The sequence below is a fragment of the Eleginops maclovinus genome, chromosome 10, assembly GCF_036324505.1.
Source record: "Eleginops maclovinus isolate JMC-PN-2008 ecotype Puerto Natales chromosome 10, JC_Emac_rtc_rv5, whole genome shotgun sequence".
NCBI lineage: Eukaryota > Metazoa > Chordata > Actinopteri > Perciformes > Eleginopidae > Eleginops > Eleginops maclovinus.
The window spans coordinates 13,130,626-13,150,280 of record NC_086358.1 but is presented as its reverse complement, the minus strand read 5'-3'; the positions used below and the strand labels follow the sequence as shown (position 1 = coordinate 13,150,280).

The 19,655-nt window shown below is 41.1% G+C and overlaps 1 protein-coding gene across 6 annotated transcripts in view; it reads right to left on the bottom strand.

Annotated features, from left to right (window-relative positions):
• Positions 1-19,655, bottom strand: part of sdk2b (sidekick cell adhesion molecule 2b) — a 253,938-nt gene that overhangs the window by 128,250 nt on the left and 106,033 nt on the right. The gene's annotated exons all lie outside the window — the stretch shown is intronic.

The window sequence follows — 19,655 nt, the reverse complement described above, 5'->3', positions numbered from 1 at the left end:
GCTAAGAAACATTTGTCTTCAGAGTCTTCAAACAAGCCCTGTACTAAACTTAATCAAAGACATTGCAGACAATATAAGTACAATAAAACAGCAGTGCTTTCAGCGTTCGACCAGGGCGTATATCCGAATGCCCAGAGGGTAAAAGCATTCTGCTTCACAAGTCAGCGATTTTTCAAAGTAATATCTCTGCTTTGTGTCCCACCTTCACCTCCTATTTCAGTGAATCTGGTGACGCTAGTAGTGTTCATTCAACTCTGGAATGTCTCCAACTACTGACTTCTGTGTTAATTTAAAATAAGGAATCGGCAACTGGATAAGCAGGTTAAAGCTCAGGGTTACTGAACAGCTACATTCCTCTGTTGGAAAGTGACCTCCATTTTGTCTATTTTGCTCACAGCTCGTCTATTTTACTGATGAGTGAAAGTCCTCAACAATTTATGGTAAATTGCCAAGGTTGAAAGATTTTCAAGGTACCCAGACAATAAATGTGACTCACTTTGTTACATCTCTGACTTTTTATCTACCAACAATGAGTCTTAAAGAGACAGGCGCTAAAACCAAGCGTGGAATTCTGAAAGTCATTATACAAATAGTGATCTGTTTTTTCAACATTAAATAAAGCATGTAAACATGTTTCAGTAGACACATAAGTATGAACCGGAAAATCACCATAATATGACTTAAGGATTTAAGGAATTAAGGATGAAATGGACTTACATTTGAACATTTCTGTGGCAGTAGCTACTTGGTGCAGTGCCAGACTGATCCATCTTTCACTATGGTGTTGATGACAGTTAAGATAGAGAATAACAAGTGGGAGAGGAATGGCAGGACAGTGGCATAGGAACAGGAGACAGCAGCGGGAAAGATGAAGAGTACTCAAAAAATGAAGGTGTGAGTGGATAAGAAGAAAAGGGGCACTCCTTATTCCATCCACTCTGTACTTTATACTCCTCAGACATATAGCAGCGCCCAAGGTTGGAGTGCACATTAAGTGCACCCGACAAATGGGTCCCTGCAGAGAGACCTGTAGGTGTCCAAACCAAAAGTGTTCGTACATTAGGAGCTCTCTTTGTCATTCCCCCCCTCTTTCTTTCTCACAAACAATTTCTCATCCAAAAGAACACACGCACACCCACACCCAGATTGTGGCTGCTGCCAGTAAGACTTTTGCTTCGTCAGTAAACAGTTGACCGTCCTTGTCAGTAAAATGTTTATGTAGCTGGCCATAGTCCTGGCAAAGCTGGCAGAGGGAGCTGGCTTTGTAGATAAGACTACAGATGAAAGAGGAGAAGTGATGATAAATAATGACACGAAGCCACCAAAGAATGATCACGGAGAGAAAAATATAGAGAAAGTCGGGTATTTAAAGTCACTACAGGGAGATTACGGAAGTGTGTGTTTTTAAGACTTATGGCCCCTTGCCATCAGATGAGAATGATACACATCAGATCTCGCCCAGCCACCCAGCAGAATGAGCTAGTGCACATGCTACAAGGTCAACGCACTGTGGAGGCACTTAGATGATAGTGCAGAAAATGTGAATAAATCTCCCCCAATACTTGCACACATAAACAATGGAAAGCAGTCCTGTGCATCTTTAGTCAGTCTTTCTCATTTTTAAATCTTACTCCTTTTATGATACTTCCATTTTTGTCCTTGCATCTAAAATCTCTCAATAATACATGTCTTCGTTCTTTTCCTTTTTGTCTCTTCACAAGCCAAACCCTCTCTGGCATTGTTTCCGGGGTGATAAAGTGACCCAAGGATGAACAAACAACAAATCTGTTGTAATCTCTCCCCACACTGTCATTGTTTCCCCGGCTCGCTAATCACTCCATCGCCTCAGTGCTTCATTCTGACACTGCAACATTTTATATTTCCTTCCTTCATCGGTCACCAGTTTTGGGCATTTTTTTACTCTTGCTCCTTCAACCCCTGACATTTGAGAAAACAACGAGGACGAGAACAGTGTGTATAATGCAAAGTGAAACAATATAACCACTACGTTATTTAAAATAGCTGCATCATTTCATGGTTTGACTCAACTTACTTTTAAAGTAATTTTTTCTATTGTACTTTTCCATTGTGAATAGCACCCCCTCAGTGTAAAACTGATCTGTATGGCTATGTGATACTGCTGTAACATCATCTTCAACGTGACACCCGCTGTATTCTTTTATTAGGTCAGCACTTCTAAAGCGTGGAGTACGTTTTGTTTGTGTAATTGTGTGGGCTATTTCTATTAAATCTGTTTATGCTATTGACGTGTCCTATATTTCCCTACTGATGTTTCTCTTTGACCAATTTTCCTCTTCAATATTCTAGCATCAGCTTAAATTGCTTGGAACCTTGACTGCGGTTGTACCAAACAAAAGCCAGTCGAGTTAAGATGTGCCTCACCGCGCAGTGGAAATGCAGCATTAGTTCTAACACTTGCTTTTATTGAACTACATCGAATACTTTGCCATCACTTGGCACCAGTTTGTAGTCACTGCATTTTTTAAAACACCTTAGAGAAAGACAGACGTTCCAAATATCTACTTTTCAAACAGTGGTTACATCAAAGTAGGCTGACCTGAATCTTTTCTGCTCATATTCCACAGAGTCCTATCTATATTACTCTGTCTTCCATATTGGCCCTCAAACATCCAGGACATTCTCTTCCTCCCTACCTCCCACACTGTTTTTCTTCGACACAGCCGTCTTTCCTTAGAAAGCTGATCTGTCTGTGTTGCTGCTCCAGGTTGTGGCTGTTGCAAATCCATTACATCAGATAAAAAAGGGTACAGAAATCTGATGATGCTTTAGATCCCTATGGGGATGACAGAGAGGAGCAGATGAAAATTGGGGGATTACTCCACTCTCTTCTATTAAGTCCCCACAGAAGGATGCCCACCTAAGCCATACAGTAGCTTTGTCCCGTCATCAACTCCTATTGTAATCTGATTGAAATGATGCAGAAGTAGAGATGACATAGGGGGGTAAACAACCTCCGAACAACCCATTGCCCCCCCTTTCTCAGAAGTCTCAATCTCAGTCAACAACAAGGCCAAATAGAGAACAAGACAAGAGGAGTGGCGTGGCGCCAGATTGGTGGCAAGCACTGCATTGTTAGGTACCTCAGTGTACAAAAGGCCACTCAGCCAACTAATAATCCCCTATTTGAATAATGGCTGTTATTCTATTTCACTTTCCAGCTTGTCTCTATTTGGGTAGTAGTAATTTCCCCTCTTATCTTTGGCTGAGCTCCCATAATGTATGAGAGTTCAATCTGCATCTCTCTGCAGACCAATTGAATACAAAGTGAGAGCAATCATGGATAATTTTTCCCCTTCTTACATCTTGCCTTCACCACCTCGCTCTTCGTCCCAGTCTTCCGCTTCTGCTCTCCCTTCCCTTTCTGCTGTCACCCTGAATGCACCGCCATCCTACCTTCCCACACCATCTAGCAAGTAGTCAGGCTACAATACCCTTTTCTCCTTCTCCATTTCCATTTGGCTTGCACAGCATAATCTTTGTTGATGCCGCATGGATGGACAGAATAGGATGAGAAAGGAAGTAGAAAGGGGAGGAATGAAGTAGTGCACAGCAGAAGATACCTTCTCTCTCTCTCTCTCTCGAAACTTTGCAGAATAAACTCTGGTGTGGCGGATGCAAACAAGAGCCTGCTGCCGAAGGATACACAGCAAAGTTCTTCTGCCAGTGTTACGATAACAGCAGCTGCACCAGCCCTGTACACACGACAGAAACTCTCAGCCACGGTCAGAGAGGCTTCCAAGACATGCGCTGGTAATGGGATTTGAGGCACCAATGCACTACGGCGATGCTTACAACTTGGAACAGAGTGTAAGACTCTTCACACGTCTTGGAGAGAGGAGCACAAGTAATATGCCTTCATTCTGTCTCCTGGGAAGTACTACTTACTTCTACAAAATGAACAGAACAAAGTGAAACTCAGTAGCTGACTTCAGTTCAGTTTTCATTTGATCAACCTACAGATAGATTAAATCTAATTTCCCTGATTGACTTTATTTTTACTTACTACGCATTGATAACGCTAATATTTGGAGTATCAGAGATATGATTAGTCACTTCATTTGTCCGTCAAATGACAGAACATTTAAGAAATATGCTTACTTCCTTTCTTGCCAAGAGTAGGAAGAAATTAATATGTATCTACATTTATGTGACTACCGTTTTTATCAGGAGTTAATTGAAATAAAAATGTAAATGCAGGCAAGTTTATTACGCACTTTTTTCTCTGCATTCCATTGGTCAGAGTTTACATAATAGTTATTGAACTATGTCCTGGTCACTTTGTACAACTCGATCCCTTCTCTTATCCAACAATCATTCACCAGAGTTGACACAACGGTTACTAGGACACTATCAGAATGGATCCAACATCAATGATGTTAACTTGCCTGTAACAATTGACAGTATGGAGAAAAGCTCAATGTGGGAGCTGCTGGCTGCGTTCACATTTTGCCAATGTTGTTAAATGCAACCCCTTCAAATTGTGTCACTCCTTCTGACCTTTGGCTAAAACTATTCGGAAGAAACAGTCTGAGACGGCTCTTTGGTTGAATTCCTTACAAAAATGAAACCTGAGACGAGAGGTAACAAGAAGGTCAGGATTGTAGCCCCCAATTTGCAAAACTCTGAAAGGTGCCCTAGTATGCTCATTCTCAGGGTTCATATGTTGAATTTGTGCCTCTACTGTGACATGTATACATGCGTTGATGTTCAAAAAGGTCTTAATTTTTCTCATACCGCTTGTGCTGCAGCACCTCTTTTCACCCTCTGTCTCAAACCGCAGCCCAGTCTGACCAGATTGGTTAGCTGGCCAACTCAAAACTTAGAGATATCCCGCCCCTATCATGTGTAATGTGTTGGAGCACTAGCCAATAGAAGGGCAGGTTACAGGAGTAAACAAAGCACTGTAATTGAGGCTTTTTTAGGCAGGTGAGTGTGGTGGAGACTAACTCCCTCTGGGGAGAGCATTGGGATTCAAGCCTTTGCGGAACATGTATATGCACATAAATAATAACACACTACAGGAAAGGGAAATCTCCCAAAATCATGAAAGGGCCTCTTAAAATATTACATTTACAGCATTAACCTTGAATGGTTAAGGTTTGGATAAATCATTGGGCAGCAAAGCAAAGCAAAGTTTCGCAAAAGGGAGCCCACTAGTAAGAACTACAAACAGGCTTTGATTGAAACCAAAGTCTTCTTTTGCAGTCAGTGGTCTCATGGGTGTCAAAAAAGCCTTCTGGGTAGAAGTAGATGAGGCATGCACTTTGAGAAAAGGTGGTTTGCAGAAAAATAATTCCAATGTTCCATTAAAGCAATCTCTTTGAATGTATCGAACACCACAGATTGAAGGTGCACTTCATGAAAAAGGAGTGCGTGCTGTATCTGAAAGTGCACTTTTCCTTTCAGGTGTACAGATAGGCAGTCGGAATAGCATGGTGCTCTGGATAAAGGCTTCAAATAAATGTACTGTATGGTAAAAAGCCTGTCGCCTCGCAGTCTTTGCTTCGTGCTTAAGTTCCCAGATTGCTGGGCTGGCATTTCATCAGCATCATGCACTGGATGCTTTTATGTGAATTATTGCATTTTTTTCCTTTTCTTTTTCTGTGTGCGAACAAGTCAGGACAGTCGACTCAGCACTTGCAGTATGTGACCCCCAGTTTGATTAGGGATTCATCTCTTTTAAACAGGGGGTAAACAAGAGAGGTCATTGCATGAGATTCTGATCTGCTTCCAGTGAAATGTCTTTCTCTCACAGAGCAGTACACTGTTACACTGGCCAAAACATCCAGGGGTTCCAGGACAATACTGTTGTGGTCAGACAGCGAAGAGAGCGAATGATAGGGTTGAAGAGGGTTTGATAGCGAAGTGAGGCAGAGGTCAAAAGCTCCGATAACTGCCTGCTATTTGTGTGGTGTAGCTGTTGAGCTGCCTGCTCCAATTGCAAAAATAGAAAATATCCATTAGCATTCCAGTCATTAGTCATCCTGTGTGTATGTTTGCTGTCATGTGTGATTGCTTGCTTAAAGGAAAATAGAAATTGTAACAGTACCAGTGCTTATCAAGGGAAGCAGATCACTGGAGTGCAAACCCATAATTTTAGCATTTGAAGGCAGAAAATAAAGAGGAACAAATAATAAAATGTATTCATTACCTGTTTGTGTGTCCATTAGAGAGGTGGCAGCCGCAGGAAGAAAAACAAGAAGAAAAAAAAGGTTAGAATAATCCTGACAAAATGTTAAAATGTAATTATTTTGAAATTGAAAGGTAGATAATATTATTAGCCAGCACTTTCAGGTTACCTACAGATGGATTTTTAAGTTTCAGTATGATTTGCGAAACACTGTGGAATGCTCCCTTTAATAAAATAACATGCACGAAAGAGTACAACATTTTAAGGGAAGATTATCTCTTTAACAGGCACACAACTATCAAGGTTCAAATCATAAACAATTCTCCCAAAAGCCATCGTTCACTCAGAATACAAATTTAATTTTCAAACATCTTCCAAAAAACAAAGGAAAAACAGAAATAGGTCGCTGTATTTTGCTCACGGTGAGATTTACTATTGCAGCATTTCATCTCAGTGTGAGACCAGAGTGTGTTCTCTGCGTGCCATAAAGACTGGGAAGGCACCACATTGGTCCCCGAAAGAAACCTGGGGCTGATAATCTTCTGATGGGGAAATCCTTTATCTTAAAGTGAATTAATAATTACCGCCTGTAAAGTCTTTAAAGCTATGATTCATGAGTAATAAGTTGAGACAATGAAGATTTGGCACAGACACTGGAGCACGACAAAATGTCTATTTCATATTGTATAGCCTTGAGCAAAACATTTGAATTAATTATGAAAAATGTAAATACACATTTGGAAATCTTCTTCTTGTCTTACAATATTAATATTGCCATTATCAGAGCACCATGTATACCATGTATGGAAATCAGGGATTGCCTAGACAGGGGCTCTGCCTCCTCTTACTTTCGGTGTGCACCCTCATACCAAAATGCAGATTTCCCCAGTAAAATGTTAAAGTGATGCCAGATAACACTATTTCTGCTCATCAAAAACAGTATAATTAGTACAAAAGAACAAAATTGTGTCTAATTGACCATCAGACGGCAGAGACAGCTTTGTTTTTAAAGGAGCTCCAGATAAATAGCGGATGGATGTCTAATCGTTCTGCCGGTGGACGAGTGGCAGGCAGCAGGCTTTAACTGAAACTGTGATTGCTGAATTACATCGTTTCTTTTACTGCTCTTTAAGACACGAAGAAACTATTATTTTCCGCTTCACTCTAATGCATCATTTTCATCGAAAAGTGGGCGGGGCCCTAATTTTTGCCGGAAGTGAGGTTAGCACCCTCATATATTTTTTTGAAAAGCCCTGGAAATGTAGAACAATTGCTTCCTTAAAAGTGGAAATTGTGTGAGGTAGGGCTTTGCTTTGTCCGCATATTTCATAGCTTAGCAGACTGTGAAATGGAAGACATTGATATTCCAATAACCACCCACTGTGTTCCAAGCCAACAAGGTGTAAAACAACCCATCAAGTGAACACTGAAACACTTTGGACCACCTCACACTGTGAATAACCAGCTCTACAGCCAAAAAAGGAATTTACACAATACAACACAGGAGGACAACATCTCAAAAACTAGCAGTTCCTTTGAATCCGTCTCTTCCTGATTGTTTATCCCTCCTTGTCTCTCATCGACTCCCTCCACATGTCCCTTTTTGAGTTAGGAGGTGTTTCAGATTAAATGGCAGATAATCACTGACCTCTTTAGATCCAAAAAAGTTCATCTAACTCGACTGTATAGTGTCAACCCGCACCACATTCGTCTTGAAGCTCTGCATTGTGGAAAAATGGTTGTAAATTGGCTTTCCCAGGTCGAACTGTCCCCTTCATAGATCACCGAGATGTCCTCCAGATAGCCGGCCCACATCCAGTGCCAAGGCAACGGGCTCAAATAACTCTCCCTGATAGCTCTCTTTCTCTCCCCGCACTATCAGGAACAGGTGAGTTAATATCAGATCACAGTCATTGATTATATGGGGACAAAAGAATATATTCTCCACGTTTGAATGTGTGAGCTTTAATGGTAAGGGTGGGGATTAACAGATAATATACCTGTATTATATTAACATTTAATTTGATAATATATGACTTTGGGTGTAGGGATTGTCTGCTGTCCCCTTTTTCTTCGTATTTCTTTCAGGAATTTGAAGATGTTAACTTGCATTTTTCACAATTTTCTTGCACCATTCGGTCTTTACATTGTATTAAAATCCTTGATAGAGAGTAGAGAAAGTTGTCTCTCTTTTGCTCTTTAACGAGAACATAGTTTGAACATGCAAAAATGGAGAAATAAACGAACGTTGAGTTTTAGGTGGAGGAGGGCGAGTTTCTGTCTTGTCTTTCTTATCTGCCCTTGTTACTTGTATTTCCTGTACACTGTCCTTCACACACACACCCAACCCACCCAACACGTCCCACCCACCCACCCACCCACCCACCCACACACACACCACACACACACACACACACACACACACACACACACACACACACACACACACACACACACACACACACACACACACACACACACACACACACACACACACACACACACACACACACACACACACACACACACACACCTTTTCCAGCCATCATTATCTTCCCAGACCTACTACTTGCAGGTGTTGACTGTTGCAGGACGCTCTGTTTTTGGCAACCAGCCAGTGTGTATGTGTGTGTGCCTGTCCTGCCTGTGCAGCCATGAGGGACGGATGTACTGTAGCAGCTCTCGGCTAACTGACAACAAGCACAATGGACAGAAGGACAAACATGAGGACTAGAGAACAAAGAACAGAGGGGAGGAAAGGAGACGGTGAAGGGAGAAAAAGGAAAGGAAAAAAGATAACTTCAGGAACCACTGACATCACCTTGATTCCCTTTTTCCTTTCTGCTTTCTAAAAGTCTAACAGTGTGATAGGACAGAAGACTGACCCATGTCTATTCCGCTTGTCTGATTCCTCTCTCCCACTGTTTAGCTCTCTCTCTGTCCAATTTTCTTTCAGTGTCTCTGATGGCTTTTTTTCTCTCTTTCACTCTCTCCTCTTCCTCTCCCTCGTTCTCCCGCTGAAGGACAATTGGTCTCATTCAATATGAGGAACTGGAGGCAAATCAAACTTTGCTGCATAAGTGGGTACGGAGGGGAAGGGAAAGGGGGGGGGGGGGGGGGGGGTTGTGCAAAGGGAATTGAAATCGACTGGCACTCAATGTCAGAATGCCAATCTGCATCAGTGTCATACGGTATAGGAAATGAAAGCTGCTTTAATGAGGGCACAACTCTATCCGAGCTATCGGGATGAATAGACTCACATTCGCTCAAATTTTAACACACCCCAGAGAGAATGCACCTGGGTGCATGACGGCGTACAGGAAGAAACAAGCAAAAAGACGCAGCACTGCATGCTCCACAACCTCAGATTAAAGACCAACACAACTTCAGTTGCGTGGCCTTTAGATGAAACGCCATGTGAACTGTGACAGTGTTTGCTGACATGCAGAACGGAGGGGGGTGAGCTGGATGTAATTGACCAGTTAGAGCCACTGGGAGAGGTTAATTGAGGCGTTCCCTCTTGTGAAGGTGGGGGAGTTTCAATTAATGCTGTGAAGGTTGCCGTCAGAGACAAAGCCACAGGAACACTGAGTCCATTAAAAGGTGTAATTAACACTGGCATTCAGTCGCCACACATAGTTGGCTTCTTATAGAACTCATTATGCAGAATAGCTACACAGGCAAGGTGAAACAAGAATGTATGTAGTCTATAAACAGGCTTTTGTTGGCCTGTTAAACCATGGTATGCAAACATACAGTGGGGCAAAAAAGTATTTAGTCAGCCACCAATTGTGCAAGTTCTCCCATTTAAAAAGATGAGAGATGCCTGTAATTTTCATCATAAGTACACTTCAACTATGAGAGACAGAATGGGGGAAACAATCGAGGAAATCACATTGTAGGATTTTTAATGAATTCATTGGTAAATTCCTCTGTAAAATAAGTATTTGGTCACCTACAAACAAGCAAGATTTCTGGCTCTCACAGACCTGTAACTTCTTCTTTAAGAGGCTCCTCTGTCCTCCACTCGTTACCTGTATTAATGGCACCTTTTTGAACTCGTTATCAGTATAAAAGACACCTGTCCACAACCTCAAACAGTCATACTCCAAACTCCACTATGGCCAAGACCAAAGAGCTGTCAAAGGAGACCAGAGACAAAATTGTAGACCTGCACCAGGCTGGGAAAACTGAATCTGCAATAGGTAAGCAGCTTGGTGTGAAGAAATCAACTGTGGGAGCAATTATTAGAAAATGGAAGACATACAAGACCACTGCTAATCTCCCTCGATCTGGGGCTCCACGCAAGATCTCACCCCGTGGGGTCAAAATGATCACAAGAACGGTGAGCAAAAATCCCAGAACCACACGGGGGGACCTAGTGAATGACCTGCAGAGAGCTGGGACCAAAGTAACAGAGGCTACCATCAGTAACACACTACTGTGTGTGAAAACCTTGTGAAGACTTACAGAAAACGTTTGACCTCTGTCATTGCCAACAAAGGGTATATAACAAAGTATTGAGATGAACTTTTGTTATTGACCAAATACTTATTTTCCACAATAATTTGAAAATAAATTCTTTAAAAATCCTACAATGTGATTTTCTGGATTTTTTTCCCTCATTCTGTCTCTCATAGTTGAGGTATACCTATGATAAAAATTACAGGCCTCTCTCATCTTTTTAAATGGGAGAACTTGCACAATTGGTGGCTGACTAAATACTTTTTTGCCCCACTGTATGTAAACCCTTACCCTAGATACAAGGTGAGAGTAACAAAACAATACTGACCAACCTTTGCCTATACTGTGTTCCAAATATAACAATAATCAAACATTTTTTTTTAAATAATTTGAATACTGCAAATTTCAGGAAAAAAAGTCCACTTCTGCTTGCACTATTTTTATTATTTTATAATATTCTTTATCTTATTTTTTAATTACATTTATATAAGTGTGTTGCATTGTTGGAGGGGCCCGGGACTTTATTGTCATTACTATACTGTATCTTATGTGCGTATGACATTAAAACCTTTGAATGTTGAATCTGCTGAAAACACATTTTTTCAAGGATCTTTTTTTTTGTTTTTAACAAGTCTGTCATAAAAAAACATGTGTCCTTAAACCTGAAAGAAAAGACTGAATTGGTAGACAGAGGTCAATACCGTAGATCTGATTTCTATTAGAGCTCCCAAATGTTTTTCAGCCACTGCTACTGCAGCAGTGCACAACAGAGCTGCAACAGGTAATGGTATAAGTAAAGATTCTACCTTAAGCCAAATATAAAGAAGCCAAAGGTTACCTTTCCATGAAGACATATAACCGCATTTCATGCACTAAGTGAGTCACTATAAAGAGTTATGTATTTACTGTTCCCCTTTTATTGGCTAGAGTTTGGTGGGTTGGGAAATATTGCTTGAAAGGGAAGGGCGGTCCCTTGACTTTCTCTTGGATGACACTGCAGGGCTGCTGTTGGTGATGGCCAGAGTGCCTGATCATGTCTGTCCAGAGCAAAATGGCTCCCCGAAGGTAAAACCACTTACAGGGGCCGGGACGATTACGCTTCATTTTATAGCACAGCTCCACGGTGTGGTTGCCTGGCCCCCGACCAGATTTACTCAGCCTGGGGGAAGGAAATAAACTGGAGTGTATATGACGGCTGAAGGAACTAATGAAATGGCTCCCCCATGAGAGACACAAATCCACATACTGTAGGTATTCCCAAGTGCTATAGTCTGAATCAAAGGCTGCTGTCTGGCAGGCATGGCTCTGAACACTGACAGCCTGACTAAAGATGTTCACAAGCCATACTGTAGCTACTGGAAATTCGTAAAACATCTGAGGCGAAAGCTGAAGGGGAGCAGCAGAAGTATTCAACATGGAGACAAAGGAAAGAATGGAAGGAATTTATTTTTTGAATCACAGTTAGAAAAGATACAAAATCTGACTTTAGGATCAACAGTGTGGTTTTTACAATCTTGTGACGGCCAATTTTGGGAATTCACATTCCAGTAAGGTGGGAATATCAATTTCTATTTTGTCATTCTCAAGGGAACATGTAATCTGTCTGTATATGTACATGTGTATATATAGTGAGTATATGTGTTTGCTTCTCCCAAAGTAAATACTAAAATAGGCCAATACCTCCTTCCTGTAACACACATTCCAGCTGTTGGAGTTACCCAGTAATAACCTTCGATGTAATGGCTATTGGCTTTTAAATACCTGGTAGTGTAAATACATCTGTATAGTGACTTTAACTGCAGCCTGGGAAGGAAACAATTATACATTATGTTTAAAGAATCAGAGATACTGAGTGCAATCACATATTCATTTCATTTCCTTAGGTCAAAAAAGGCAAGATCAGGGAACAGAATAGAGAGGGTGTAGGGATCATGATGTACATGTATGTCACATGTAGCATGTGACATATTTGTACAGGAAATTACTTTCCGGATAAACCACTTTCCTATTCACAGCTACACCACCACTGCTGGAGATCCTCCATGTGTTTTCCCTTAGTTGGTATTTCTCAGTGTTAACTGGAACAAGGACAAAATGCTTGAGGCTTGACATTTTCAAAAGATTCATTAATGAATTTGGATAAATGACATAAAAGCAAAGTCTTCACCTGGTCTACCAGCCTTCAGACGGTGAATACTTCACATAACAGGATGGAAGAAATGGAATTACCTTCAGACTAAATGTAATTAGTGGTATGAAAACACACATTCTTCATGAATCTGATGGAGAGCAGAGGAGGTGGCATGGTTAGAGTGGGAAAAAGCTGCCAATGAAAAGGAGGGAAAGGTTGAGGTAGCGTGAAAGCATGAACAGCGAGTCATTTAACTGCACTGCTTTTCAAATCCCTCTTTTCACATGACAGTCTGGGTATATTTGAGCACATTAAACGTTCGAGCCACGGAGAAAGGTGGTCATTTGGAGAATGCATTTGGAGTAACTTCTCGCAGAGCCAAATAAATGTGTGAAAGATTGTGAAATGAGAGAGAAAGTGGGTGGCGGGATGAGGTCACTGGAGAACGGAATGATGGTCGATAAGCTTTTTGACAAGATCACAGACTGGAAAGGAGAAAAGGCACAGACAGGGAGGTTAAATCATAGAAATCTGACATATCTGAAATTGTCATTGATGACAGGAAAGAGGGGCATAGAATCTAAGGACAAAAGTTGTAAGAACAGTCTGACACGCCATACTTAAATTATTACTTCGAGAAAAATACAGAAATTAAAGAACCCTATTTTTCTTGCTGCAGATTTACAGTGCTTTAGTAAGAAATGTTTTTAGTTCACAAATTCCCTGTCATCCTGTAGCATGCTTAACCAGGACAGGGAGTGGCTCAATGTTCCCAGAATTCCATTGATTTTCTAATTGTAATATGCCATGTGGTAGCACAGGGTACAGTAACATGAGACAGGGACACGCTCCGCCCAGGCTCCATCCACTATCAGTGATGACGACAATGCTGCAGTTATCAAATACTGGCCGGGGGTGAGCAGGGGGATAAAAATAGATCTCCATATTGATAGCAAAAGCTAATGACTGTGTCAATGTCTCACATTCAACTGTAATGGGAGATTTGACAACATGGTAACCTGGAAACATACAGTCTATGGTTTGAACCTGTGCTTTAAAGAAACAGTTATAAAACAGACTCCAATACTGCTGTCAAAATAATAGGTCAATAGTAATCTGATAGAGGAGATGGGGTAAAGTGATACTGTCAAGGGTTAGAGATGCATTTATAACTGAATATAAACATAATATCTGTCACAGGTTCAGTATCTACAAAAGGGAATTAAAGTATTGGTATCAGAGTGGAAGGAAGAAGGTTTAAAAATAAGACAATTTAAATAAAACACAATTGGTGATGTGAGAAATATTTGCCTATTCAAAGCTTCAACTGTAGTGTGTTGCTATAGGTAAATACAGCCACACAAACAGCCTTATGGGATGAGATTAATACTTTGCTCAAATGGGCTTGAAATCTTCCAAGATGCTCTCATTGTGAACTAAATTACATTTTACAAGGGATGAAAGATTTACTGCCGTCTTTCCAATATTTGGGCTTCTCAATTACCCTGCCATGTGTACCTGGTTCTGCATGTGCAGGCTTCATCTAATATTCGAAGTTATTACAAATTAATTTCATATACTTTGGAGCTCTGGCTGCTGCCCATTCCGGATGGCAGTGGAACTGATTGGAAATTTTCATTATCTATATCACTGGCCAGGCATACAGGCTTGCGAGACAGCGGAGGCCTTTAGAAAGATGACATTCCTGGTGACAGAGAAAAATAAGTTGAAAATGAGAAAGACCATCTTGTGGGAGATAATAACAGATACAGAGAAAGAGCAATTAGATTAAAAAGCACGGTAAAATTGGTAAAACTAGACGGAGATTAGATGCAGATTTAAGTATTCTTGTCCCCTGTCTGTGAATATGTGATGCTGCAAGGCATTTTAAAAATCATACATAGCAAAACGAAGTTGAGTTATGAACAAAACTATGCATAAGGAGATACTTCTAGGATTTAGATTTATTTCTGGCTTGGAAAAGTATATAACAATTCAGATTTATTTGGATTAACAACAAGATACACATTTGGAACTACAGTTCCCATGATATGGTAGCAGTAGGTAAAATGTTTCCATGGTGAGAGTAAGTAACCTGTAGTGGACAACCTAGAGTGCCTTTTTCTACTATATTTGCCTTCATTCATTAACTATCACTATCACTTTGGTACTGAATAAATATAACATTTTAGTGAATTTCTCAGGCAAATTCTGACAATTTCGGCAAAAAAGGCCTTTATTCTCATAATTTCTAAACAGAAATTGTGAAGATATATCAGTGGGCATCCATGTAACAATATCATTGTAAAAGGTTAATTCAAGAGAAGTAGATATTTTGTCCCATTCCATTTAAACCTCTCACTGCACCTTCTTTCTTCTCTTGCTCCTCCTTTAATTTCTACCAAAAGCCTTTGATCTAGAGCAAACCCTTACCTAAAAAGTGAGTGAGGCTCAAAAATAAGCATATTTAAAGTGTCTTAAACATAAAAGCCCTTTTTGTTAGAATAAGTACTTATGGAAAATAAACTGTATACAAAATGTACAAGGGTTTGATGAAACCAACCTGCAATCCTTCCCGGGAGGGAATATAAAGATACCTGGAGAGCTAAGGCCCTGACACGAATCACTACTCAGTAAAACCCAATCCTGTGCTTCTTTTCTCCAGTCAGTCATTGCTATTTATAAAGTGATGTGAACTTTCCCTGCCCTTTGCCCCTGAAGGTATCAGTGTTGACTTCAGTTAGACAACCTTACACTGACACACTCAGACCTTCGGCTGCACGTAATAACCAATAATCCCTCATCACTGAAGGTTTACAATTGATTTCCATTCAGTATTTGAAGACGCTCTGCATCTGACTAGTGCCCTTTCATTGACAAGGTCATACTATATTCATGGAGCAGGGAATTTCAGGAATCGTGAAAATGTACTGTGGGTTAGTTACTGTAAGTACCCTCCAGTCTGAAGAATGACCTTTGACTCTATTAGATGGATGACTGAGGCAAGATATAGGGCCTATGTGGTTGGAAGAGATTGGAATGATAGCTGGGTTTCAGATATACATTATATTATTTCTTCATAGTTCACCTGAATAATTCTTTCATTTCTCAAGTCCACAGTTTTAACAACATTGAAAGGAAACCAGAATGGATGTATTAAAGAAAAATGCATGTAATATTATCTCACATGTTCTTGATATCTTTGATAAAATTCAATCAATCAATCAATCAGCTTTATTGAAGAGACTCAAGGTCCATTTTTTAAAAGACATACAACACTCAAATATAAATCATGACATGTACATGTTCTTCTTTAAGACACATTCAGTAATACGATTGCACACAGTGTGCATCAAAAGCGTATGTGGTTCTACAGAACCCAAGAGCATTAGAATGTCAGAACAAATATGTCAATTTTGAGAATAACAGCTATGGTGACAGAGAAAGATCATAGTCATGGCAAATACACTCTGGTTTAAATTATGCTGTACTTTACAAAGTTAATTATGTTCAGTTGTTCAACTTATCTGAACTCTGTAAAAGCTATTGTATTTATATCAATGAAGTCATAGTTAAAGGTGTTTTTGGACTGCATTATGATAAGATGAACTTCTATTTAGTTTCCATTTAGACACATAAAGGGGGGCATATTTCTAAATATAATGCAGTAAAACCAACAAGTGTTGTATTAGGTTGCATTATATTGCACATGTGTACTTACGAACGTGGATAGGGTTTTGTATGTATTGGAAAACAAAAGCTGCTTTGATTGAGTAGCATTTTTGCTGTTTACTGTTACTGTGTATTCCGTCTGCCATTACTTTGTTCTAGTTTTTCTCAAGTTTTATTTCATAGTATTGCATCAATTTATATTATGTTGTTTTATACATTACTAAACTCCATTGTTTGACTGTAATAATATTACAGTTCAATGTGTGCCATGCTTTGTCGTGTAGTTCTGCTGTGCCTTGAACTCTGTCGTGCACCATACTTAATTTTGTTCATGTGTCTAGCACATCTCAGTGTTTCATTACATACCGTTGCATTGTACAGTCACGGAGCAGGTGTATAAAGGCCTGAAGGATTACGCTCATCCTCAGAAGAGGTGCCAGAAGTGGGCCTCCAGGACACAGGGCTGGGGCTAATCTGGTTATACAACCACACTATTGTTTGTCACCGAGTCGTTTAAGTGCTGCTAGCTTGAAGAGGTATTAGTGACATCATCGCAAGCTGTCTAGTGTTCACAGGATTACAGCTTGTTAGTGCTTTTGTTGAGAGTAAATACACAACAGCTTAATGTTGTGTAATTGTGAAAACACAGCAGGAGTAAATACACATCACAAAGAAAATAGATGGACAGACTAGATGGTTATTGTGGCCTATATACTATACAGATATACTGTGTGTACACATATATCCTATGCACACACACACACACACACCCACACCCACAAACACACACACACACACACACACACACACACACACACACACACACACACACACACACACACACACACACACACACACACACACACACACACACACACACACACACACACACACACACACACACACCAGTCACTAATTAATTGGATGAAATAGCAAGGAATATTGATTTTCCAATGACACGGACTCAGGGTTTCAAGATCACAGTGCATGCAGATTTGTGCAAGTGTGTGTGTGTGTGTGTGTGTGTGTGTGTGTGTGTGTGTACTCAGTTTGTGTGTGAGTCTGTGTGTGTTTGTTTGTGTATGCACAGTGGTGTGTACAGTATAAGTGTCTTATCTTGCCCAACCACCCTCCATGTCCATGTTTGGGCTCCTGGGTCGTAGGCCTCAGCAGTGATGTGGGTGTCATGTGCATACCCCCCCAAACACACACCCCAGTTTCAGGGATGATAATATCCTGTGTCCCTTAGTATAAAGCAGCCTGTTCCACTTTGAGAGCTAAAGTGGAGGCTATGTCTAGCCACTGAGGTATTTTAATGAGATTCCATGACGTTTTTTTGTTCAATCTGGCTCCCTCTAATAGTTCTTTGGCAAAGAAGTGATGTGGGAAATAAAACTGCACCCTGGAAATCAGAGTCATGTGTGCCAGGTGGTGGTGGAAGTGACTTGCAGGCCTTGTGACAAAGCTAATATAGTGTAATGGCTTCCTACATCTTGAAATGTTAAATCCAGAAGCATAACTGATATTGCTTTAAGGTGCTTGTTCTGGAACTTTAACCAATATGGTTTTAAGTCTCAACATGTAAACATTCCATAACCGTGGAGGGAGCAACACTGCTTTATGTTTAGTTCTTGGAGAGTACTGATCAATGTGTTATGTTTCAAGGTTTCAAGGTTTCAAGGTTTTATTTGTCATATGCACAGCAGATACAGCGTATATGTTGGCAATGAAAATCTTATGTCGCGTGCTCCTCCAACAACTCAACATACATGGTGCAAAAGATAAATAAAATAGTGAAAAAGAGAGAAGAATATTTACAATATTAACAATACAGATTTGAGGATGTGAAATATATACATATGTGGAATACATTGAAAGTATTTAAATACTTTACACTGTTGAATGAGGAGGTATGGACAGATGCATATATTATGTATAACAGATGTGTATGGCAGATATGTATAATATATAGATATGTGTACTATAAACAGATATGTATGGCAGATGTGTATAATATATATGTATGTGTGTACTATAAACAGATGCGAGTAGACACCCACACAGCTCAGGAGTTCAGTAGTCTTATAGCCTGTGGTATAAAACTGTCTCTGAGTCTGGTGGTCTTGGTCCGGATGCTGCGGTACCGTCTGCCAGACGGCAGCAGACAGAACAGATTGTTGCTGGGGTGATGGGGGTCCTTTAATATCCTACCGGCCTTCTTCCTACACCGCTGGGTGTAGAGGTCCTCCATGGATGGCAACTCCGTCCTGGTGATGTGCTGAGCAGTTTTCACCACCCTCTGTAGAGTCTTACGGTTGAGGGCGGTGCAACTGCCATACCAGGCGGTGATGCAGCCAGTCAGGATACTCTCGATGGTGCACCTGTAGAAGTTGCAGAGTATCCTGGAGTCCATGTTGAACTTCCGCAGCCTGCGGAGGAAGAAGAGCCGCTGTCGAGCCGTCTTGGATATGACCCTGGTGTGATGTGTCCATGTCAGGTCCTCACTGATGTTAACCCCGAGGAACCTGAAGCTGCTGACTCTCTCCACAGGAGTCCCGTCGATGGTGATGGGTGTGTGTGCTTCTCTCTGCCTCTTCCTGTAGTCCACAATCAGCTCCTTTGTTTTGCTGACGTTGAGATGGAGGTTGTTGTCCTGGCACCAAGATGTCAGGGCTCTGACCTCCTCTCTGTACGCCGTCTCGTCGCCGTCTGTGATCAGGCCGATGACGGTCGTGTCGTCAGCAAACTTGATGATGGTGTTGGAGCTGTGTGTGGCCACGCAGTCGTGCGTGAACAGGGAGTAGAGGAGAGGGCTGAGCACACAACCCTGAGGGGCTCCGGTGTTGAGGGTCAAGGTGGAGGATGTGATGTTCCCCATCCGCACTGCCTGGGATCTGCCCGTCAGGAAGCTCATGATCCAGTCACAGAGGGCGCTGTTGAGCCCAAGGTCCCTGAGCTTAATGATGAGCTTGGAGGGCACAATGGTGTTGAATGCTGAACTGTAGTCAATGAACAGCATTCTCACATAAGTGTTCCTCTGGTCCAGGTGGGAGAGGGCAGTGTGGAGGGTGAGGGAGATGGCATCATCCGTGGACCTGTTTGCTCTGTAGGCAAACTGCAGGGGGTCCAGTGAGTCAGGGAGGGAGGAGGTGATAAAAGTTTTGACTAACCGCTCAAAGCACTTCATGATGATGGAGGTGAGTGCAACTGGGCGGT